The sequence below is a fragment of the Dermochelys coriacea genome, chromosome 1, assembly GCF_009764565.3.
Source record: "Dermochelys coriacea isolate rDerCor1 chromosome 1, rDerCor1.pri.v4, whole genome shotgun sequence".
In the NCBI taxonomy this organism is placed as follows: Eukaryota; Metazoa; Chordata; order Testudines; family Dermochelyidae; genus Dermochelys; species Dermochelys coriacea.
This window is the reverse complement of record NC_050068.2, coordinates 3,097,373-3,123,407: the sequence shown is the minus strand read 5'-3', so window position 1 is coordinate 3,123,407 and position 26,035 is coordinate 3,097,373. Positions and strand designations below refer to the sequence as shown.

At 45.0% G+C, this 26,035-nt stretch overlaps 1 long non-coding RNA gene across 1 annotated transcript; it reads left to right on the top strand.

The window, feature by feature from the left end:
* The first annotated feature begins 2,135 nt into the window (after window positions 1-2,135).
* LOC122457496 lies at window positions 2,136-4,945 on the top strand. Its single transcript, XR_006277054.1, has 2 exons — window positions 2,136-2,178; window positions 4,773-4,945. It is a non-coding gene; the product is annotated as an uncharacterized LOC122457496 (long non-coding RNA).
* The last annotated feature ends 21,090 nt before the right edge of the window (window positions 4,946-26,035 follow it).

Below are 26,035 nucleotides of genomic sequence, written 5' to 3'. Positions count from 1 at the left end.
ACATTTGGGGTCGGTTAAGTTCCAAAAGAAGCCCCGTATGTTCTTTTAGTGAATTTCAATAAATTGTTCAGTCAAATGATTCAAAGCAGACTGTCTTTTTCCCTGGCTTATTTACAAACATTCCTTCAGAAAAGGGCCCATTTCCCCTTCAGAATGGCTGCAGAGAAACCAAGAATTCTTTTTCTATAACACTGTCTCTGTTAACATTTGTACAAGGTTCAGCTGCTTAATTCCCTCCACCCTCTGCAGAGTTTAGTTCTCACTCTCTTTCCTTAAATTACTTGCTTATCTCCCAAAATGACACCTTCATCAAATCAGATTTTACCATTCCAAGTATTGTCCCAGGGATCTGAATTCCCCATGCCTGTACTTACTTACTCCTTTCCTTACCCCTTCCAATATGCCCCTCAGGGCTCCATACCTGTTTTCCAATCTCTGTATCTGTTGCCTGCCATCTTATCTGGGCCTGTTCCTGCTTTCCTCGCTGAACCACCCCTTCTCATGGGCACAGGTTTTGTCCCACTAACCATTTAGCAAGGCGGGTGAGCTTCTCAACTAGCCCCCACCGCTTCTGGTCCCTTTTCTTTGTTCCCTTTCTCTCTTGTTGCTCTGGGGTGGTCATTCTGCCAGATAGGTAGCGACCCTTTCTGACAGAAGGCACAGGTACTTTACTATTGTTTATTGTTCAGTCCAAAAGACTTTAGGCTGCCTGCATTCTCTCCACAAAATTCATTACCCGCACAAAATTCTCTGTTACTCACACATTCAAGGGCACACACCTTTTCCCAGTTCCTAGGACACCAGGTGAAAAAACCTCTTTACCCATCTGTGGGCTCCAGGCTCTACTCCTGCATGGGCTCCGTGCCAATACCCATTCCCTGTGGACTCAGAGCAAACTCCCTTTCCCTGTGGACTCAGGGCTTTGATCTTTGCGGGTGTATGGGGTCTTTTACCAGTGATAGAACCCTACACAGTAATATCCTACCTAACCTCTATTTCTTAACAATCACCAAAAAGAGACTGCACACACTACACATACAGTGCTTATCACTCCCAATAAGACAGATGGACTTTTCCTGATGGCCAGTCAGAATCAGGTCGATCTAGGGGACTCCAGTTTCTGCATGGTGTCACTGGCAGAGTGTTAAGGTCTGGCAGCTCTGATCTTTGGGGCTGTGTCCTGGCACATTGTTTCCTTGTCTCTGGACATAATTTCTCCACTCAAGCAGGCACTCAGCCTGAGTCCTGAGTCCCAGTAATGGAATGTATCCGTAAATTAACTCACGAACTGCGACGTGGGAACTTGTAGGGTGCGACCCCACTCGGCCGTCTTTTACCTCCGATTGCAATGGACAAACTACAAACTGTTTGTACCATCCATCTCCTTCCTCTCTACCAATCCTCGCTGGGGCTTCCAAATTCTGTTTCCCGGGGTTTTTTCAACCCAAAGCTCTTGGTAACTTTTACTCTGTGCGAGGTGTTGTCAGAAAATAAATCAGGGGAGACACGGCCGTCCGACCGATAGATGGCTGGCACAAACAGGACAACACAAGAGTGCTTTCACTTAAAGCTAAACTTTACTTAGTCTCAAGCACATACACACGTCGGCAACAGGTTAGTAAAACTCCCCCAACCCTTGACAATTATCAAAGCTGAGTGTGGCTCTTGAGTGACACAGCGGCAGGCTTCCGGTGGCCAAATCTTCCATCTGCCAATGGGAACTGCAAAATGTATCCAGAGGGAGAGTCCAAAAGGAGTCCAGCTACCTCAAACTTTTCCCCCTTCTTTATACATTAGTAATAGAATGACATGTTCCTTAAGGAAAATTTGTTAAGCAAGCAATTCCAATGGTTATGCAAGAGGTTCCTTCTGATTATTGATTAACCAGGTGTGGGTTTTTCCAGAATTTACAGCCCTGAAGCCCCAATAGACATTCCTGGGGCACATCCTGCTCTTCTAAAATGCATGTATCAGCCACTTCAACACAATTCTTATCAGGAAGGGTTTAGGGTCAAGCTGCCATTTCTGTGGCACTCAAAACCCCCTCCCCTCCTGCATTGGTCAAGTTGAGCTTGCTACATGGCCACTTTACGGCCTGCTCACTTGGCTGCTTTTAGCAATAAGCCATAGTGGTTTCAGGCACTTTACTGGTTTGCTGACATCTCCCTGTACAACATGGTAACTATAAATTGGGTGAATAAATTCCTTGATAGGATGTAGTATTACTGATCCCAAAGTGTGACTGATACTAAGTAAGGCACATGTTATTCAAAACAATCTTGTTCAGTGTCTGGCTATCAATATTAAATCCTGATATAGCAAAGCTACTGGTGTATTACAGAGCAATAAAACCAATTTGTCAGAGAATCCCTTCCTGTTTCCTGCCCAGTGAAATTTATCAAAGGGTGACAACCAGCAGTACGGGTAACCTCTAATATGAATGAATAGTAATGTGCAGTAACTCATTACATTTATAAATAGGGACATTTATATATAAAGGCCTCATTTGTAATGTCATTACTCCAAATTTCTATTTTACTTCTCACACATATAGCACTGTGGAACACACTGTAATAATGCCAATCCCAATATTTCAGAATATTCAAGCTACTGCTAATAATAATACAGGTGGTAACCGTAATTGCCCTAATAGAAATTTGCCACAAGGGCCAAACCTCACTACTGAGATGGAAACGGATTGCTTGGATATAAATTGATGCCATATATACACATTCTTTTTATGCATTATACCCATATGTATCATACAAATATATACACCATATCTATATTATCCATACATATTAATTATCTAAAATTTCCCCCAAAGCTCAATCATAAACCTACATTCCTCAGTGCCAGTTGTGTGTGCAGAGCTGGGACAGCACACAGCCAAACATCTAACCACAGTGACCAGGGTGCTAATGAGACAGATAGAAGGACACAGGAAGGTTCCAAGGTTCAAGTCAAGAACCATCTGGGCAGAACTTCACCAGCACGGCAGCTTGAACTGTTTTGTATTGACAGAAAGACCAAAGGATTTACCTTGTAAATTGGAACTACAAATGAACTAGAAATCATTTAGATAAATTCTTGTTTTTAAGATCAGTTCCTTGTCTTTGACTGAGCCCTGAGCACTAACTTTAATGCAGAAACAAGCAACTCACTAAAAGCCTGGTCAACAGAGAGAGGAAATCTCCTTCCAGTGACAGGAAGGTAGAGCCCTGAGAATCAGTGTAGGAATTTCACATCTCCCACTCGGCATGCTGGACAGCATCCTTTATGATTCTCCTGTACCGTCCCTGAGGACTCTCTTGTAGGCCAGGAGTCCCGGCGAATTCCCTGAGCTCTCTGAAGAGCAGAAAATAGAAAATAGGATGCTACAGGCTGGGGACTGACTGTGTAAGCAGCAGTTCTTAAGAAAAGGACCTGGGGATTACAATGGACAAGAAGCTGGATATAAGTCAGCAGTGTGCAACTCACCTCTGGGCTCAGAGTGTCCGCCGGCTGTTGTTAAGTGCTGAAGACTGGAATGTCGTTGTCTCAATAACGCTGTTCAGGCTGCTCAGTGCTTCTGTCCTTGGAGCTCCAGTGTTATCAGTATTCACAGGTAAGGCAACCTGCTAATTCAGCAGACCTCGACGTTATTCATAAAGAAAACCCACCGGAACGTTTCCATGACAAAGGCACCCAACCAGCTTTATTACCCTTTAGACATAGTCCTAGCACCCTAGGTGTGAGCCAAATGAGGAAATGAGCTTATGAAATTCCTTTTTCCGGGTGGTAATTGTGGGGTGCTGATGTTACAGTTTACCAGACCATATTTTCCCAACAGATGTTGCAGTAGTTGAAGTTCCCTATAACTACACAGTCCTGTGCTTTGGGTGATTTTGTTAGTTGTTTAAAAAAATCCTCATCCATCTCTTCTTCCTGGTTAGGTGGTCTGCAGTAGACCCCTACCATGACATCAACTTTGATTTTACACCTTTTATCTTACCCGGAAACTTTCAGCAAATCTGTCTCCTATCTCCATCTCAACCTCAGTCCAAGTGTGTACATTTTTAATATATAAGGCAACACATCCTCCTTATTTTTACTCCCTGTCCTTCCTGAGCAAGCTGTACCCTGCTATACCAATATTCCAGTAGTGCATATTATCCCACCAAGTCTCTGTGATGCCAAATCTCTCAGTGGTTCTCAAACTTTTGTACTGCTGTCCCACTTCACATAGCAAGCATCTTGGCACCTCCCACTTATTAATTAGCACACTTTTTAATATATTTAACACCATTAAAATGCTGGAGGTGAAGCAGGATTTGTGGTGGAGGCTGACAGCTAACAGCAGGATTTCGGATGGAGGCTGACCCCCATGTAAGAACCTCATGACCCCCTGAGCGGAGCTGACTCCCAGTTTGAGAACCCCTGAACTATGTAATAGTTGTTTTTTATTTACTAGCATTTCGAGTTCTTCCTGCTTATTTCCCACACTTCTTGCTTTAGTATACAGAAATGTATACTAATGATTTAATTCTCCCCCTAATTCTGTCTTGTCTCTCCCTTATCCCTGTTATAACAGTCCATGGTCCCCACAGATTCTGACCCTTCTGCCAGTTCATCCTTTTTTTGACTTACCACCTCTTCAAGGGAGGGATGGGAGCAGACTGCAGCCCCCTCAGTTAGTATGGTGCTGTCAATGCTGATTCCCCACTCTGGCACTTCAAGTGGAGAAGATGGGAGCCCGCAAGGACTCTAAAAAATAGTACTTGCCACTCCAGGCTATATTAAACTCCCAAGGTTACAGCTTTTTCTCAGACCTTGGATTGGTAGCTGCTGCCACCACCCAAGTGCAGATCCCCTTTTGAGAGCCCAGGAAAGTGCACTTGGAAATTCCTTCCTGTGGGGTAACCTCAAGCCCTTTCATGCCCCCTCTAGGGAAGAGCTGAGAAAGGAAAAGAAAAAAGAAATCAGCTGTTGCCACCAGCTAACTAAAAAGCATGTGCCCAACCCTCTTAAGACACAGAAATCCAATCATGTTCTTAAAAAGGTAAATGTTATTAAAAAAAAAGAAGAAAGAAAATACATCTTGAAACTCAGGTTGTTGCTAGATTTTAAAAGAGTAACTGCAGGAATTAAGCACCAAGAATAGCTTTCTTGGGGTCCAGCTTAAAGGTTACCAAACAAAACAAAAACATCTTGGTTTAGCACAGAGGAGTCCACAAACCATAAAGAAATACAAAGAGATAACCTAATTGCGTCTTCCTAGACATTTCCTGATCTACTTACATATCTGGGGTTTTAAATGAGTATTTTCTAGCTATGATATTGATAATTGTTCATACCTAGCCTCAAGCTTCCTGCAGTATAGCTGCTGCCTGTTTCTCTCTAGCCCAGAGAACAACAAACAGACAAAGGGGGAGTTTTTTCACAATTTTAAAAAGTTCTAGCCTTCCCATTGGCTCTTTTGACTAGGTGCCCACTCACTTCTGTTTACCTATGCATAGCAGTGAGACTTTTTAACCCTTTACAGATAAGGCAATCAGGGTACAGCTACTAAGGAGGATTCTATAGCTAACTGAATGGTTGGGTCATTATAACAGGGAGCTACCCCCCGCCCCAGTTATCAGAGGTGCTAACCTGTGTGGAGCCTGGTGTGTCCTCCCCTACCTACCATCACTGCCGGGGAGAAAGAGCAAGCCCTTTCCTGAGCAACTATGGGGCTATTAGGGGACAATAGTGCAGGCCCACCCCCACTGTAACCTAGATAGCAGGGAGGCTCCAAGTGCTCAGCTAGGACACATAGACCTGCTGGAACTCACACCCCTCATCCTTCCCCCCACCAACCTCAGCTGCCCATCCCAGAGATCTGATTGGGAGCCTCTTCCAGCGCAGCCCCACTCCAGGCATGGCTCTAATGCAGGGGGCCCTCTGTATTGGGGAAGTGGGGAGCCCTGTGCACCCCTGTTTCCAATGGAGGAGTTACCTGGATGAGTGTCTGCCTGGTGAAGCTGCCGCATGGGTTCACTCTCTCCACTGTTGTATGTCTGTTGTCTGGCTGCCAGCCTGCCTGCCTCTATAAGCCCAACTGGCTCTTGGTTGGCAGATCAGATCAGGTGGGAGGTATCAAACTGTGCCCCCTTTAGGACGTCACCCTGGCTCTTCACCTGGACTGCCCATGACACACACTGCGTTTGACCCACAGTCTCACTGTGATCACTTAGGACAGGGGTTAGGGGGGCCACACTCTGGGGCACTCTCTCTGCACCAGCACTTCCCTGACCTGCTGATCACTTCATGACATTAAAAACACATACAATTTATTAAACAGCAATGATAAGAAACATAAGGAACAAATGGAAAAAGTTCACTGAAACAAGGAACCCAGCCTATAGGCGAGGGAAACACCAAAACCACCCATCTCTGGGATGTAAGAAAAGTTCATAGTCTGTTCTTAACATGTCCCAAGCCTCCCTCCCAGCCCTGGATGCACTGTGCTGATACCATGGGTAAAACACTTGCTTTGGGAGTGGCCACAGGCCCTAAAGCTCTAGGTGGAAAGCACCTTCCCCCCAGTATCACCCTCTCCCCCCATTGAGTTCACAGCCCCCTCTCTGAGTTCAGCCTTCAAAGCACTCCTGTCTAGCAACATCTCCCTGTGCTGGGCCCTCTGCCCATGGCCCCACCTTGCTTTTCCCAGCCACTCATCACTCCCGACTGCTGTCTTACTTGTACCAGGGCTGACACCCACTGTCCTGACTCTGGCCCCACAGCTGCGTGCTGTAGCTCAGCCCTGATTCCCCACAGGAGTAGCGGCTCTGGTCTGCTTCAACCCCCCACCTCTGCCTCAGGGAGGCTCCAAATGCTCAGCTAGGACTTGCGTTCATTGATTCTTTTATGTAGAGACTGTCCAGTTTGGCCAATCTACATGGCAGAGGGGCATTGCTGGCACATGGTGGCATATATCACATTGGTAGATGTGCAGGTGAACAAGCCTCTTATAGTGTGGCTGATGTAATTAGGCCCTATGATGGTATCCCATGAATAGATATGTGGACAGAGTTGGCAACGGGCTTTGTTGCAAGACTCCAACGAGAGACTGCTGAATTGGAATTAATTTGCAAACTGGATACAATTAACTTAGGCTTGAATAAAGACTGGGAGTGGATGGGTAATTACACAAAGTAAAACTATTTCCCTCTGTTTATTTCCCCCCTCCCACGCCCTAACCCCCACTGTTCCTCAGACGTACTTGTCAACTGGTGGAAATGGCGCATCTTGATTATCTCTACAAAAGGTTTTTTTTCCTCTCCTGCTGACAATAGCTCCCCTTAAGTGACAGGTTTCAGAGTAGCAGCCGTGTTAGTCTGTATTCGCAAAAAGAAAAGGAGTACTTGTGGCACCTTAGAGACTAACAAATTTATTAGAGCATAAGCTTTCATGAGCTACAGCTCACTTCATCGGATGCATTTGGTGGAATGCATCCGATGAAGTGAGCTATAGCTCACGAAAGCTTATGCTCTAATAAATTTGTTAGTCTCTAAGGTGCCAAAAGTACTCCTTTTCTTTTCTCCCGTAAGTGATCACTCTCATTATAGTGTGTATGGTAACACCCATTGTTTCATGTTATTTGTGTATATAAATCTCCCCACTGTATTTTCCACTGAATGCATCCAATGAGGTGAGCTGTAGCTCACAAAAGCTTATGCTCAAATAAATTTGTTAGTCTCTTAGATAGCTGGGTTTGTGATGACTGGGAGAACCGTACAGTGACTCGCCTGCCTGGTGTGAAGGTTGCGGATCTCTCGAGGCATCTAGATAGACTTATGTGTAGTGCTTGGGAGGAGCCAGTTGTCATGGTACTTGAAGCATTCACATAAAGAATCTGACACATCAGAAAAAGACAGACAAATAAGCAGTGACAAGTTTTTTAAAGTGCTTGTACACAAATGCTAGAAGTCTAAATAGTAAGATGGGTGAACCAGAGTGCCTCGTGTTAAAGGAGGATATTGATATAATAGGCATCACAGAAACCTGGTGGAGTGAGGACAATCAATGGGACACAATCATTCCGAGGTACAAAATATATCGGAAGGACAGAACAGGTCGTGAGGGGTTGGGGGGAGTGGGGAGAGCAGCACTATATGTGAAAGAAAATGTAGCATCAAACAAAGTAAAAATCTTAAATGAATCCACATGTTCCAAAGAATCTCTCTGGATAGTAATTCCAGTCTCTAATAAGAATATAACAGTAGGGATCTATTATTGACCACCTGACCAGAACAGTGATAGAGATGATGAAATGTGAAGGGAGATTAGAGAGGCTATCAAAATAAAAAACTCAGTAATAGTGGGGGATTTCAATTATCCCCATTTTGACTGGGTATATGTCACCTCAAGACGAAATGTAGAGACAAAATTTCTCGATACTTTAAATGATTGCTTCTTAGAATCATAGAATCATAGAATATCAGAGTTGGAAGGGACCCCAGAAGGTCATCTAGTCCAACCCCCTGCTCAAAGCAGGACCAAGTCCCAGTTAAATCATCCCAGCCAGGGCTTTGTCAAGCCTGACCTTAAAAACCTCTAAGGAAGGAGATTCTACCACCTCCCTAGGTAACGCATTCCAGTGTTTCACCACCCTCTTAGTGAAAAAGTTTTTCCTAATATCCAATCTAAACCTCCCCCATTGCAACTTGAGACCATTACTCCTCGTTCTGTCATCTGCTACCATTGAGAACAGTCTAGAGCCATCCTCTTTGAAACCCCCTTTCAGGTAGTTGAAAGCAGCTATCAAATCCCCCCTCATTCTTCTCTTCTGCAGACTAAACAATCCCAGCTCCCTCAGCCTCTCCTCATAAGTCATGTGCTCTAGACCCCTAATCATTTTCGTTGCCCTTCGTTGTACTCTTTCCAATTTATCCACATCCTTCCTGTAGTGTGGGGCCCAAAACTGGACACAGTACTCCAGATGAGGCCTCACCAGTGTCGAATAGAGGGGAACGATCACGTCCCTCGATCTGCTCGCTATGCCCCTACTTATACATCCCAAAATGCCATTGGCCTTCTTGGCAACAAGGGCACACTGCTGACTCATATCTTGGAGCTGCTGGTACTAGAACCCACAAGGGGAGAAAAATCTCTCGATCTATTCCTGAGTGAAGCGCAGGATCTAGTCCAAGAGGTAACTAAAACAGGACCGCTTGGAAATAGTGACCATAATATAATAATTTTTATGATTCCCATGGTGCGAAGAACACCTCAACAACCCAACACTGTGGCATTTAATTTCAGAAATGGGAACTATGCAAAAATGAGGAGGTTAGTTAAACAGAAATTAAAAGGTACAGTGACTAGAGTGAAATCCCTGCAAGCTGCATGGACACATTTCAAAGACACATAATAGAGGCTCAGCATAAATGTGTACCCCAAATTAAAAAAAACACATTCAAAGAACTATAAAAGCGCCACCGTGGCTTAACAACCATGTAAAAGAAGCAGTGAGAGATAAAAAGGCATCTTTTACAAAGTGGAAGTCAAATCCTAGTGAGGTAAATAAAAAGGAGCATAATTAAATGTAAAAATGCAGTAAGAAAAGCAAAATTAGGAGTTTGAAGAACAGCTAGCCAAAAACTAAAAGGTAATAACAAAATGTTTTTTAAGTACATCAGAAGCAGGAAGCCTGCTAAACAACCAGTGGCGCCCCTGGACAATTGAGTTACAAAAGGAGCATTTAATGACGATAAAGTCATCGTGGAGAAATTAAATGAATTCTTTGCTTCAGTCTTCACGGCTGAGGATGTTAGGGAGATTCCCAAACCTGAGTCGTCTTTTGTAGATGACAACTCTGAGGAATTGACACAGATTGAAGTGACACTAGAGGAGCTTTTGGAATTAATTGAGAAACTTAACAGGAATAAGTCACCGGAACCAGATGGCATTCATCCAAAAGTTCTGAAAGAACTCAAATGTGAAATTGTGGAACTATAAGCTGTGGTTTCTAACCTTTAAATCAGCTTCTGTACCCAATGACTGGAAGATAGTTAATGTAACGCTAATATTTAAGAAGGGCTCAAGAGGTGATCCTGGCAATCACAGACCGGTAAGTCTAACATCAGTACCGGGCAAATTAGTTGAAACAATAGTAAAGAATAAAATTGTTCAGAGACATAGAAGAATATACATTGTTGGGCAAAAGTCAACATGGTTTCTGTAAAGGGAAATCACATTTTACTAATCTATTAGAGTTCTTTGACGGGATCAACAAACATGTGGACAAGGGGGATCCAGTGTACATAATGTACTTAGATTTCCAGAAAGCCTTTGACAATTTCCCTCACCAAAGGCTCTTACGTAGACCAATCCTATTCAACTTATTCATAAAAAATCTGGAGAAATGGGTAAACAGTGAGGTGGTAAACTGCTCAAGATAGTTAAGACCAAAGCAGATTATGAAGAACTTCAAAAAGATCTCACAAAACTAAGTGATTGGGCAACAAAATGGCAAATGAAATTTAATATGGATAAATGTAAAATAATTCACATTGGAAATAATAACCTCAACTACACATACAATATGAGGGGGGCTAATTTAGCTACAACTAATCAGGAGAAAGATCTTGGAGTCATCGTCGATAGTTCTCTGAAGACATGCATGCAGTGTACACCAGCAGTCAAAAAAGCAAACAGGATGTTAGGAATTATATAAAAAAGGGATAGAGAATAAGATGGAGAATATCTTATTGCCCTTATATAAATCCATGGTACGCCCATATTTTGAATACTGCGTACATCTCAAAAAAGATATACTGGAATTAGAAAAGGTTCAGAAAGGGCAACTAACATGAATAGGGGTTGTAACAGGTCCCATATGAGGAGAAATTAAAGAAGCTAGGACTTTTCCGCTTGGAAAAGAGGAGACTAAGGGGCAATATGATAGAGGTCTATAAAATAATGAGTGGTATGGAGAAAGTGAATAAGGAAAAGTTATTTACTTGTTCCCATAATATAAGAAATAGGGGCCACCAAATGAAATTAATGGACAGCAGGTTTAAAACAAATAAAAGGAAGTTCTTCTTCACTCAGCGCACAGTCAACCTGTGGAACTCCTTGCCTGAAGAGGATGTGAAGGCTAGGATTATAATAGGGTTTAAAAGAGAACTGGATAAATTCATGGAGGTTAAGTCCATTAATGGCTATTAGCACGGATAGGTAAGGAATGGTGTCTCTAGCCTTTGTCTGTCAGAGGATGGAGATGGATGGCAGGAGAGATATCACTGGATCATTGCATGTTACGTTCATTCCCTCTGGGGCACTGGGCATTGGCCACTGTCATTAAATAGGATACTGGGCTGGATGGACCTTTGATCAGACCTATGAGTAGGAGGGTGTGTGGGGTGGGGGCTGATGGGTGATGCTGAAAGAAATCAGGTGATGATCACAGAGAGGGAACTCAGCAGTGGCCAAAACACAGCTTGGTCATGGAGTTATAAGACCTTAGGTGTGAGGAAGTTCTCAGACTGTGAATTCCCACAATGTTGAGCTCAGCCAAACTGGAATCAGATTATCCTTAACTGATGAGGAGATATCCTTCTTCCTCTTGTCATGCAGGTTTAAAGTCAGTGGTACCCAGTGATCACCTTCTGCAGGTGTATTTGCCCACTTTGTCATGAAGCTCCTTCTTTTGACCCCGTAAATGATAGGGTTGAGCATGAGGGGGACGATGAAATACAGGTTGGCCAGGATGATGTGAATGTGAGGAGCAATGCCCTGACCAAACCATAGTGTCAGAATGGAGAAGAGGGAGGGAATATAAGACGTCAGAATCACACAGATGTGGGCTGTGCAGGTTTTGAGGGCTTTCAGCTGGGCTTTCTTGCAGGTGATTCTGAGGACGGCCCCGATGATCAGAACATAGGATAAGGCAATGAGTGTCAGGTCTAACCCAATGACTACAAATGCTGTCACTGAGCTGTACGTCCTGTTGAGTACAGATCTTGTCAAATCTACAAGCTCTACTTAGCTATTTGTGCATTGGTGAGGATGGTGGTATATCTCAGAGGGTTACATATGGCAATGTAGCGATCAAAGGCCATTGTCACAAGAATGGCTGAGTGTATAACAGCAATTGCGTGAAGGAAGAACACCTGGGTGAGACAGCCATCCATAGTAATTCCTTTCAAATTGAACCAAAATATAAGCAGTGCTTTAGGCACTACAGAGATAGACATGCCAATGTCTGTGAGTGCCAGCATGCAGAGCAACAAGTACATTGGCTTGTGCAGGGTCTGCTCTTTGCCTATAACAAATAGAACCGTGAAATTTCCCAACAGGATGATAATGTAGAATGTAAAGAAAGGGATGGACATCCAGGCGTTAGCAGCTTCCAGGCCAGGTATGCCTGCGAGAATGAATACTGAAGAGTCAGAAAGGGTGAGACTGAAAGCTGCCATGAGGTGGTTGATACATTGATCGGGTTCATAAAAGGTCAAGGTGCCTGTGAAGGGAGAAAAGCAGAGTAAGGGGGGGGATTACGTGCTTTATAACAAATACTACAGTATATATTTTATAAAAAGAAAAGGAGTACTTGTGGCACCTTAGAGACTAACAAATTTATTAGAGCATAAGCTTTCGTGAGCTACAGCTCACTTCATCGGATGCATTTGGTGGAAAAAGCAGAGGAGAGATTTATATACACACACAGAGAACATGAAACAATGGGTTTATCATACACACTGTAAGGAGAGTGATCACTTAAGATAAGCCATCACCAGCAGCGGGGGGGGGGGGGAGGAGGAAAACCTTTCATGGTGACAAGCAGGTAGGCTAATTCCAGCAGTTAACAAGAATATCTGAGGAACAGTGGGGGGTGGGGTGGGAGGGAGAAATACCATGGGGAAATAGTTTTACTTTGTGTAATGACTCATCCATTCCCAGTCTCTATTCAAGCCTAAGTTAATTGTATCCAGTTTGCAAATTAATTCCAATTCAGCAGTCTCTCATTGGAGTCTGTTTTTGAAGCTTTTTAGCTAAATTAGCCTATCTTGCTTGTCACCATGAAAGGTTTTCCTCCTTTCCCCCCCTGCTGCTGGTGTTGGCTTATCTTAAGTGATCACTCTCCTTACAGGGTGTATGATAAACCCATTGTTTCATGTTCTCTGTGTGGTGTATATAAATCTCTCCTCTGTTTTTTCCACCAAATGCATCCGATGAAGTGAGCTGTAGCTCACGAAAGCTTATGCTCTAATAAATTTGTTAGTCTCTAAGGTGCCACAAGTACTCCTTTTCTTTTTGCGAATACAGACTAATACGGCTGCTACTCTGAAACCTGTCATATATTTTATAGTTATTAATCATCTAAACAGGGGGTGAGCATTGCGTTGCCAACATTTACAGATGGCACCAGAATATTTAGATCATAACCAAGTCCAGAGAAGGCCTCAGATGGCACTAACCAAGCCAGGTCAATGGGTATTATGATGGCAGATGAACTTTGATGTTAATAACTGTGATGTGTATTCCCATTGGAGGGAAAAGCTTGAATGCCTCAAATGCTAACAAGGTTCTAATTTAACTGCATGAGCTCGGGACAGAGAACTGGGCATCATGGTACACAGCTCTGTGAAATCCTACTGACACTGCAAACCTAGACGGAAACAGAGAAAAACATTTGGATCCAGGAACAGTTGGATGGGGAATCCTACAGAAAATACAGTGCCATGAGATCAGTCAGTCAGTGTTTTACCCTCCTCTGTACTCCTCTGTGTAGTACTGGGCACCCTTCTCGCACGGGATATTGCAGAACCAGTGGGGATTCAGGGAATGGCAAAGAGAATGATCAAGGACTTGTGGAATCAGTCATATGGAGAGAGGTTTAAAAGGCTGGGATTGTTATGTTACAAAGGAGATGAATAAGAGGGGACATGAGAAATGTCTATAAATTACGTTCTGGTAGAGAGTACATTGAGAATGTATTTCCCCTGTCTCATAACATAATATCAAGAGGACATTCAATTAAACTGAAATGTGGCAAATTCAAAGCACCTAAAATTTGGAATTAGACCGAGAAACTCATTTCCACACAAGGTTGTGTTTATGAGGAGACTATCCCGTTACAATCATTTCAGCTAAATAAATATTTTGGAAAGCCTATATGGTCACTTGTTTCAGGGCACAAGCCAATCTCTAGCTGTTAGGAATTAGGTGACCCTCTCAGGATGGTCAGGTCATACCTGCATCCACCTGCTGCTGGGTTTCTTACACCTTCTTTTGCAGCATCTAGGGCTATTACTTTCAGAGGGAGGACACTGGACCAAATGGACCATAAGTCTGATCCACAATGCAATTCTTATGTTGGAAAAGAGCCAACTTTTCCTCATGAAACAGACATTATCCTGCTGGGCTTTGACTTTGTGCTCAACAAAATGGGCATGACAGCCACAAGGGTCTTGGTATTTAAGGCTACAGCGTCAAAATCGTCCCATCCATAGGATAGGTTGGGGCAGTCACCTCGAGCCCCACACTTTGGTTGGCCCTTCTCCTCCATCCTGCCCCCATTCAGGGAGATGTGTCGGAGTCATGATGGCATGGCATTGGGCCGCAGTGCTACCAGCCTGGCCTGGCCAACCCCAGCTTGTCTACCCCATCCATGCTTTAGGGGATGGTTAGGGGCCAAGGCAGTGCAGGGCGAGGGTGGTGCAGGGCCAGGGGATGGCAGCAGTGCTACAGGCCCAGCCCTGCTTTGGTCCACTGGCTCTGGGCATCGCTCGAGGGAGGAGAGTGGGTGAGGGATAACTGGCAGGGGTGGAACGGGGCCAGAGCAAGGATGGGAAGAGGCAGGGGAGTTGGTGAAGGGGTGGAGTGGGGTGAGGATTTCTCCCAGGCTCTGCAACCCTGTAGGAACTACCCTGACAGGCCTGTACTTCTGTTTCTTTTTTTTTGTTTGTTTGGTGAGACGCTTTCGTGAAGGCACCCATCTTTGCCTGAGACACTCTATACTTCAGGGGAGCACTCTGTAACCCCCATATTCCTCATTTATATATAATTATTATATTGAATATAAACCATGGCATGTGAGATATCAGGGGAAAGTTTCTGATCTGCTGAAAGTCATTGTTCTAGCTAAATATGTATATCATTAGTGCAACTGACGTTATGAGATCAGGTTGTATGATTGTCACTAAATCATGCTCTAAGTTGGGAATCAGCAGCTCCCCAGAGACAACAGCAAGGAAACGTTTCCAAAGCCTGGGCAGGTGTCGAACTCCCATCAAGAGCCATTGTCCAGCAAAGGAGTTACACTGCAATGTTTCACCTGAATAAGGCCACACCAGGAGAATGTCTCAACCTTGGCTTATGCAATGCCCACCAGATATGATGGACTTGTGTTCTCCAAGTACATGAACCAAGGGTGTAAAAAAGAACACGGGGACCCATGCTTGGCCTTTTCTCTTCTCCCCCACCTACACTGCAAGCAACAAGGATGTTCAGAAGATTGAAGACTCCAATAGAGGAGTCTGGGGGATGTTTCAAGGGTGAAAACATTATACTATGAACTGAAATATAAACTCCGTAATCTAGATGTTGTCCAGTCTCATGGGGTTGAGAGTTTAGACTGAATGCTTATATATATATATATTTGGTCACTAACTAACATTTTTCCTATTGCTTATAATCACTTAACATCTATCTTTTGTAATCTATAAACTTGTTTTATTGTTTATCTTTACCAGTGGGTTTTCCTGAAGTGTTCGGTAAATCTGTTCAAGTTTTTAAAGGCTGGTGTATATCCACTTTGCATTGACGATATGGTGAACCCAGGGCCGGCCCACAATATTTTGGTACTTGAGGCAGGGAGCTCATATGAAGCCCCCCCGCCTCTCGCTTGAGCCAAAACTTTGAAACTCTGCATCCTAGCGGAGCAGCGGGGACAGCAGAGCAGCTCACAGCAGGAGTTTGCCTGGGACTGGTAAGTATCCGAGTGTGTGTGTTTGCTTGCTGAGGAAGTATCCGAGCGTGTGTTTGCTGGGAGGGAGCCTGAGTGAGTGTCTGATTGGCTGCTAGCCTGCAGGGGGCGGGCATTAGGGTGTCTGTGTGTTTGCGTCAGGGAAGCCTGGCTGTTTAAAAATAGCCGGAGCCTCGCGAACCAGCTGAGCGGCAGCGAACCAGCGGAGCAGCGGGGACAGCAGAGCAGCTCACAGCAGGAGTTTGCCTGGGACTGGTAAGTATCCGAGTGTGTGTGTTTGCTTGCTGAGGAAGTATCCGAGCGTGTGTTTGCTGGGAGGGAGCCTGAGTGAGTGTCTGATTGGCTGCTAGCCTGCAGGGGGCGGGCATTAGGGTGTCTGTGTGTTTGCGTCAGGGAAGCCTGGCTGTTTAAAAATAGCCGGAGCCTCGCGAACCAGCTGAGCGGCAGCGGAGCAGCGGGGACAGCAGAGCAGCTCACAGCAGGAGTTTGCCTGGGAGTTCGCCTGGAGTGAGCCCAGTGAGGCTTACATCTTGCCAACGTCTCTGAGGAAGCTCCGTAGTAGGTAGGTGATATGGAAGGGGGGAATTCAGCTGTTGTGACCTGCACTGGATGTGCCATGTTTGTCTTTCTTCCACAGGACAGAAGCGACTTTGTCTGTACAAAGTGCAAGCTGGTCTCCATATTGGAAGAGAAGATTGAAGGTCTGGAGCAACAGGTAACGACCCTGCGTTGTATACGAGAGACTGAGGATTTTCTGGACCAAACTCAGGATAGCCTTCTAGGGGCACAAAGCTCTAAAGATATAGAGCAGGTTGCACAGAGGAGCCAAGAGGCCAGTGAAGAAGCTTGGCAACATGTGACCTCCAGAAGAGGTAAGCGGAATGTCCGGGTTCCAGTAACACAGACACAGGTAACTAACCGCTTTCATGTTCTCTCCACAGGTACCAATGCGGAGAGTGGACCAGATGATATGTCTGGGGGGAGAAAGCAGAAGGAGACTCCGCTGGTTGGGAGGCATGAGATGCGATGTCCTGAGGTTGGAGGTTCCACGACCACCACTCCCAAGAGGAGAAGGCGGGTGGTGGTGGTCGGGGACTCTCTCCTCCGGGGGACTGAGTCATCTATCTGCCGCCCTGACCGGGAAAACCGAGAAGTCTGCTGCTTGCCAGGGGCTAAGATTCGTGATGTGACGGAGAGACTGCCGAGACTCATCAAGCCCTCGGATCGCTACCCCTTCCTGCTTCTCCACGTGGGCACCAATGATACTGCCAAGAATGACCTTGAGCGGATCACTGCGGACTACGTGGCTCTGGGAAGAAGGATAAAGGAGTTGGAGGCGCAAGTGGTGTTCTCGTCCATCCTCCCCGTGGAAGGAAAAGGCCTGGGTAGGGACCGTCGAATCGTGGAGGTCAACGAATGGCTACGCAGGTGGTGTCGGAGAGAAGGCTTTGGATTCTTTGACCATGGGATGGTGTTCCATGAAGGAGGAGTGCTGGGCAGAGACGGGCTCCATCTTACGAAGAGAGGGAAGAACATCTTTGCCAGCAGGCTGGCTAACCTAGTGAGGAGGGCTTTAAACTAGGTTCACCGGGGGAAGGAGACCAAAGCCCTGAGGTAAGTGGGAAAGCGGGATACCGGGAGGAAGCACAGGCAGGAAGGTCTGTGAGGGGAGGGCTCCTGCCTCATACTGGGAATGAGGGGCGATCAACAGGTTATCTCAAGTGCTTATATACAAATGCACAAAGCCTTGGAAACAAGCAGGGAGAACTGGAGGTCCTGGTGATGTCAAGGAATTATGACGTGATTGGAATAACGGAGACTTGGTGGGATAACTCACATGACTGGAGTACAGTCATGGATGGTTATAAACTGTTCAGGAAGGACAGGCAGGGCAGAAAAGGTGGGGGAGTAGCACTGTATGTAAGGGAGCAGTATGACTGCTCAGAGCTCCGGTACGAAACTGTGGAAAAACCTGAGTGTCTCTGGATTAAGTTTAGAAGTGTGTGCAACAAGAGTGATGTCATGGTGGGAGTCTGCTATAGACCACCGGACCAGGGGGATGAGGTGGATGAGGCTTTCTTCCGGCAACTCACGGAAGCTACTAGATCGCATGCCCTGATTCTCATGGGTGACTTTAATTTTCCTGATATCTGCTGGGAGAGCAATACAGCGGTGCATAGACAATCCAGGAAGTTTTTGGAAAGCGTAGGGGACAATTTCCTGGTGCAAGTGCTAGGGGAGCCAACTAGGGGGAGCGCTTTTCTTGACCTGCTGCTCACAAACCGGGTAGAATTAGTGGGGGAAGCAAAAGTGGATGGGAATCTGGGAGGCAGTGACCATGAGTTGGTTGAGTTCAGGATCCTGACGCAGGGAAGAAAGGTAAGCAGCAGGATACGGACCCTGGACTTCAGGAAAGCAGACTTTGACTCCCTCAGGGAACAGATGGCCAGGATCCCCTGGGGGACTAACATGAAAGGGAAGGGAGTCCAGGAGAGCTGGCTGTATTTCAAGGAATCCCTGTTGAGGTTACAGGGACAAACCATCCCGATGAGTCGAAAGAATAGTAAATATGGCAGGCGACCAGCTTGGCTTAATGGTGAAATCCTAGCGGATCTTAAACATAAAAAAGAAGCTTACAAGAAGTGGAAGCTTGGACATATGACCAGGGAAGAGTAAAAAATATTGCTCGGGCATGTAGGAAAGATATCAGGAGGGCCAAATCGCACCTGGAGCTGCAGTTAGCAAGAGATGTCAAGAGTAACAAGAAGGGTTTCTTCAGGTATGTTGGCAACAAGAAGAAAGCCAAGGAAAGTGTGGGCCCCTTACTGAATGAGGGAGGCAAGCTAGTGACAGAGGATGTGGAAAAAGCTAATGTACTCAATGCTTTTTTTGCCTCTGTTTTCACTAACAAGGTCAGCTCCCAGACTGCTGTGCTGGGCAACACAAAATGGGGAAGAGATGGCCAGCCCTCTGTAGAGATAGAGGTGGTTAGGGACTATTTAGAAAAGCTGGACGTGCACAAGTCCATGGGGCCGGACGAATTGCATCCGAGAGTGCTGAAGGAATTGGCGGCTGTGATTGCAGAGCCCTTGGCCATTATCTTTGAAAACTCGTGGCGAACGGGGGAAGTCCCGGATGACTGGAAAAAGGCTAATGTAGTGCCCATCTTTAAAAAAGGGAAGAAGGAGGATCCTGGGAACTACAGGCCGGTCAGCCTAACCTCAGTCCCTGGAAAAATCATGGAGCAGGTCCTCAAAGAATCAATCCTGAAGCACTTAGAGGAGAGGAAAGTGATCAGGAACAGTCAGCATGGATTCACCAAGGGAAGGTCATGCCTGACTAATCTAATCGCCTTTTATGATGAGATTACTGGTTCTGTGGATGAAGGGAAAGCAGTGGATGTATTGTTTCTTGACTTTAGCAAAGCTTTTGACACGGTCTCCCACAGCATTCTTGTCAGCAAGTTAAGGAAGTATGGGCTGGATGAATGCACTATAAGGTGGGTAGAAAGCTGGCTAGATTGTCGGGCTCAACGGGTAGTGATCAATGGCTCCATGTCTAGTTGGCAGCCGGTGTCAAGTGGAGTGCCCCAGGGGTCGGTCCTGGGGCCCGTTTTGTTCAATATCTTCATAAATGATCTGGAGGATGGTGTGGATTGCACTCTCAGCAAATTTGCGGATGATACTAAACTGGGAGGAGTGGTAGATACGCTGGAGGGGAGGGATAGGATACAGAAGGACCTAGACAAATTGGAGGATTGGGCCAAAAGAAATCTAATGAGGTTCAATAAGGATAAATGCAGGGTCCTGCACTTAGGATGGAAGAATCCAATGCACCGCTACAGACTAGGGACCGAATGGCTCGGCAGCAGTTCTGCGGAAAAGGACCTAGGGGTGACAGTGGACGAGAAGCTGGATATGAGTCAGCAGTGTGCCCTTGTTGCCAAGAAGGCCAATGGCATTTTGGGTTGTATAAGTAGGGGCATAGCGAGCAGATCGAGGGACGTGATCGTTCCCCTCTATTCGACACTGGTGAGGCCTCATCTGGAGTACTGTGTCCAGTTTTGGGCCCCACACTACAGGAAGGATGTGGATAAATTGGAAAGAGTACAACGAAGGGCAACAAAAATGATTAGGGGTCTAGAGCACATGACTTATGAGGAGAGGCTGAGGGAGCTGGGATTGTTTAGTCTGCAGAAGAGAAGAATGAGGGGGGATTTGATAGCTGCTTTCAACTACCTGAAAGGGGGTTTCAAAGAGGATGGCTCTAGACTGTTCTCAATGGTAGCAGATGACAGAACGAGGAGTAATGGTCTCAAGTTGCAATGGGGGAGGTTTAGATTGGATATTAGGAAAAACTTTTTCACTAAGAGGGTGGTGAAACACTGGAATGCGTTACCTAGGGAGGTGGTAGAATCTCCTTCCTTAGAGGTTTTTAAGGTCAGGCTTGACAAAGCCCTGGCTGGGATGATTTAACTGGGACTTGGTCCTGCTTTGAGCAGGGGGTTGGACTAGATGACCTTCTGGGGTCCCTTCCAACCCTGATATTCTATGATTCTATGATTCTAGTGGCACCCTCCACACAGTCTGGCACCTGAGACGGCCTCATGATAAGGCCAACCTTGGGTGAACAGATCAGTAAACTTGCAATGCTCCTAATGAGCAGTGCAAGATAGTATATTCCTGAGGTACAGTGCTGGGGAGATTTGACTGGTGCCTTTCCCTGTGCAATTCATAAGTGGCTCTGGAAGCATTCATGCAATCCAGCAAGGTGTGGAGCTCCACATTTGGTTGTGCTGTGTGATAACAGCTCCTGGAGGGATTTCCTGATCTTCACTAGCAAAGCATTGTGAGACACGGCCTAGGCTGGGGACTTAAGGGGGCACAGCCATCCCATACTCTCAGGCTGCACCCCGGGGATCCCACCACAATAAGTTAGTTGCTAACTGAGAAGTGTAAGCAGCGACACATGTCAACAACACAGCTGCTTACCCTTCTCATGCCTGAATATTCGTAAAATTTGCAGATGACACAAAAATTGGGTGATCATAAATAATGAAGAGGACAGGTCACTGATTGGTCGGTCACTCTGGATTGGTTGGTAACATGAGTAAAAGCAAACAATATTTGTTAAGCATTGCCAACTTTCACGCTATATATAAGCACCACAACTTTCACAATAAACCAGAAATCAAGCTAATCCCATTTCAAAACAAGGCCAGAAGAAGCCAATCCCTAAAAGAACCACAACACTCTATGACTAGATCCCCGGCATGCAGTGTGGGACTTTGGTGGGCAGCTGTGCACCTCTGAACCCTCTCCCCCACTTTCCCCTGCTTTCCCCCTCCTTCCCTCACCTTGCCAACATCCAGGTAACAGTCAAGAAAGAAATGGAAACAAAGAACATGAAGGTTTAGAAATAAAATTGTTTTTAAAAAAATTAGTTACATGGTAACTATAAATTGGGTGAATAAATTCCCTGATAGGATGTAGTGTTACTGATCCCAAAATGTGACTGATACAAAGTAAGGCACAGGTTATTCAAAAAAATCTTGTTTAGTGCCTGGCTATCAATATTAAATCCTGATGCAGCAAAGCTACAGGTGCTTCACAGAGCAATGCAACCAATGGATACGAGATGCTATATTTACCAAAGGGTGACAACTAGCAGTATGGGTAACCTCTAACATGAATGAACAGTACTGTGCAGTAACTCATTACATTTATAAATAACAACATTTATATATAAAAGCCTCATTTGTAATGTCATTACTCCAAATTTCTATTTTACTTCTCATACACATAGAACTGTGGAACACACTGTAATATTGCAAATGACAGTAAATTGCTGTCATATATACACATACTCTCTATGCATATATACCCATATGTAACATACAAATATATACATAATAACTATACACAGCTTCTTGTCCACTGTAATCCCCAGGTCCTTTTCTTCAGAACTGCCGCTTAGCCAATCAGTCCCCAGCCTGTAGCAGTGCCTGACATTTTTCCGTCCTCAGTGCGGTGGGCCCTTTTTGCCAAGAAGGCTAATGGAATATTGGTCTGCATTAGTATGAGAATTGCCAGCAGATGGACTGAAGTGATTATTATAGAGCACTGGTGAGGCCACATCTGGAGTATTGCGTCCAGTTTTGGGTTTAGGAGGGAATCCATGACCACCACCAACTGTTGCCTCTTCTTGGGAGTGATGGTTGTGGAACCCCCATCGCTGAAACAATGCATCCCATGACTTACAGTCAATGTGGTCTTCTTCTGATCCCTTCCCACAGATGGCTCGTCCAGACTGTCATCAGTGTTCTTTTGCTATCGCTGACAGATGTTGTTTGGCTGTGTGCATATCCTTGTGTGTATGCTGTAACAATTTCTGCCAGTAACTGAGACAACACTCTGTGATCAAAGATATTGATGCAGCTATGGATTAGATGAGCAACAAAGGCACCTGAGCTCCAGTTGATTGTAGTGAAGCACATTGAGAAGCATCCTATATCTTAGAGGACCCTTCAAATAAGACCACTTCGATGCAATGGAATGGCTGGAACACTGGATGACCTGCCAGCATCCCCTGGGCCAAACAAGTTTTTTTATTGTACACTGTTATTTATACCATACTTGGAGTTGGGGTTTTACTACCTCCCTGATGCTGGTACTCGTTACCCCCTGACGAGATCATGTACCACCCTGTGATGTCACCTAAACCTACCCATCTCCATGTATGGGGTGGTATAACCAAAACATCTCTGTTCATCATGTCATGATACCTTGGAGGTTGGAAGGTTCTAGTTATTTTTCTGATATCAGGATGTCTCAGTGCTTCATGTACCAGGGGTTCCTAATGTTAGGTACAGGAGTCTATGATTCTATCCTAGATGTGTTTATTTTGCAGCTTAGCTCTTTTTCTGCCAGTGACTGTACTCTTCCACACACACAGTCTGATCGAGAGGTTGGCTGAGCTATGCTGCACCTGTGAGCAGTACTTGCTTCTAGCCAAAACTCTTGATCAGGTTGAAGGCCTAGTTCTGGGCCTCTAATGCAAGGTATTGTTTCAGACTCTCTTTCTACTGTATAAACCACTCTCTAACATAGGACCTGTGCAGAGATCTTGAAAACGGTTTCTGACCTCTATCTGCACTGGGAGTACATGGGTTCTCCTCTTTCTTCTTCTGCTGCCAATTTTCTTCCCCCTTCTGCATTGCCCTCTCTGATTCTTCAGCATCATGTGCCTGCAGAACCAAATGAAGAAAGTCTTCATTTTCTCTGTTGCAATGCAGGGTTGATACTTGGGTCTCTAGTCCTATAACCTTCTCTTCCAATATGGAGACCAGCTTGCACTTCATATAAACAAAGTCACTTCTGTCCTCTGGGAGAAAGAAAAACATGGCACATCCTGTGCAGGTCACAACAGCTGATCGCTCACTATCCATATTGTCTTCCTTCTAAAATCCTCTTCACATGTTGTATTTACTGCTCACAGAAATCTGAAAGGCAAAAATCTCTGTGGGAACTCCCCCCAGGCAAATTCTTTGTGTTTGCCTCTCCTCTGATTGCTGCTTCAGATAGCCTTTGGATAATGGGTGCTATGACTCAGCAAGGCATGCAGGGTCATGTGAGCAGACCCCATGACATGGAACTCTGTCAGAAACATACAGGTAAGGTTAGAATAAAATCCCTCCTTTACCTATAAGGGGTTAAGAAGCTCAAATATCCTGGTTGGCACTTGACAAAAAGGACCAATAAGGGAAGAAGATCCTTTCAAATCTTCTCGGGGGAGGTTTGGTTTTGTTCTCTCTTTGTTGTTCTCTCTTGGACAGAGAGGGAGCAGCATAGGAAAAAACATCTCCTAAAACCGTACCTGAAGTAAGCATCCAAGATTACAAAAATTGTAAATAATAGCAAGGAAATGCATGAACTTATCTTTTTTTTAGCTTGAGAATTTTCCCTATGCTAAGAGGGAGGTTTATTCCTGTTTTTTTGTAACTTTAAAGTTTTGCATAGAGGGGGATCCTCTGTGTTTTAAATTTATTACCCTTTAAAATTACCTTCCATCCTGGTTTTACAGAGGTGCTTCTTTTATTTTTTTTTTTTACAATAAAGTTCGGTTTTTAAGAATCTGATTGGTTTTTAGTGTCCTAAAAACTCAAGGGTCTGATCCGTGCTCACCTTGTTTACCTATTTGGTTGGTACATGATTCTCAAACCTCCCCAGGAAAGGGAGTGAAGGAGCTTGGGGGGATATTTTGGGGAAACAGGAACTCCAAGTGGTCCTTTTCCTGAATCTTTGTCTAGCTCACTTGGTGGTGACAGCCCATCCAAGGACAAGGAAGGATTTGTGCCTTGGGTAAGTTTTTAACCTAAGCTGGTAGAAATAAGCTTTGGGGGTCTTTCATGCAGGTCCCCACATCTGTACCCCAGAGTTCAGAGTGAGGAGGGAACCCTGACAATCTCCATTATAGGTACATGTATTTTTCCACAAACTAGGCGGGGAACTGTTTTTTGGAACAAAGGATTCCCTCCATATCTTAAAGCTATAGAAGGTGATTAGAAGGGCATAGCAGTTTGCACAGCTCCCAGACTGCTCCCCAAAGGTGATATCCCCTAACACTCATACCCTCTAGAGTGAAAATAAGGCCCGCAGGCATCTGTGATCTAAGCATGGGGGAGGGAGAAAAGATTCAGACATAGCAGTTGTTTGATTCCTTTACCACTGTGTTCTCACCCCAGCAGGACACACCTACCTAAAATAAAATAATAAAATAAAAATGTCCCCTGGGCAACAGATTTGGGAATCTCAATGAATTCCAGGTGATTCTGGACTTCGGAGCCGTGAAGGAATCACAGAGCGAGTGGAGAAGCCACAATGTTCCAGTTCTGACAGAGCTTAGCACAACCCATTTTTTCATGGATTTCTGAAAGATCAATACAGTATTGAAATACCTACTTGCTGCAAAGAGTAGAGGAACACTGGGAGCTGCCAGATACATATTCAATTTTAGATCTCACAAAGGGACACTGGCAAATACCTTTGATGCCAGAATCCTGGGAAAAGAAAGCCTTTTCCAGTCTCTTCGGCTTGCATCAATTCAGGATCACTTCATCTCACAGTGTGGCAGTAACTTTTCAGAGGCTACACACAGAAAAGAAAGCCATCATCAATAGCTAAGATGAACAGTCTGCGAGATTCAGTCTGCCCTGAAAATCTGAGCTCCTGGTATCTGCAAATCATTTTTTCATTCCTTGGGGAGACTCAGGATGAATTTTCCAGGGTCTATTTTCTGCTCTTCACGGAGCTCAGGGAAGTCTCCTGGACTTCTGGCCAACCAGAGAGTCCTCAGGGACTGTACAGGAGAATCATAAAGGATGCTGTCCAGCATGCTGAGTGGGAGATGTGAAATTCCTACACCAATTCTTAGGGCTCTGCCTTCCTGGCACTGTAAGAAGATTTCCATCTCTGCTGATCAGGATTTTGGTGAGTTGCATGTTTCTGCATTAAAGTTAATGCTCAGGGCTCAGTCAGAGGTAAGGAACTGATCTTAAAAACAAAAATTTGTCTAAACGATTTCTAGTCCATTTGTAGTTCCAATTTATCAGGTAAATCCCTTGGTCTTTCTGACAATACTAAACATTCAAGTTGCCGTGGTGGTGAATTTCTACTCAGATGGTTCTTGACTTGAACCTTGGAATCCTTTCTGTGTTCTTCATTTTTTCTCATTAGCTGCCTTGGTGTGTGGGGGGGCTGTCTGGTTTTTCCTCTGGTTTGCTCAAGTTTTCCAGATCTGCAACTCCACTGTCCTGTTGGGAAGTGCAGCCAAAGCCTCTGCAGGGGATATCTGTGTTACCAGAGGGTTCACAACAAGAATGGGTCACACACTAGACAGATTCTGTTCTCACATTCTGCTTTCAGTGGGTCACTCCCGTTTGACACTGGCCTCCCTGAGAGAAAATCACAGCCCCATGTTTGAAATCCTATCTTTCATACCTGGTCTCCAAACGCCACATAAACTGGGGATTTCTATCAGACTCTTTGAGCACCCTGACCCTAACCCTAACGGTAACAGAAT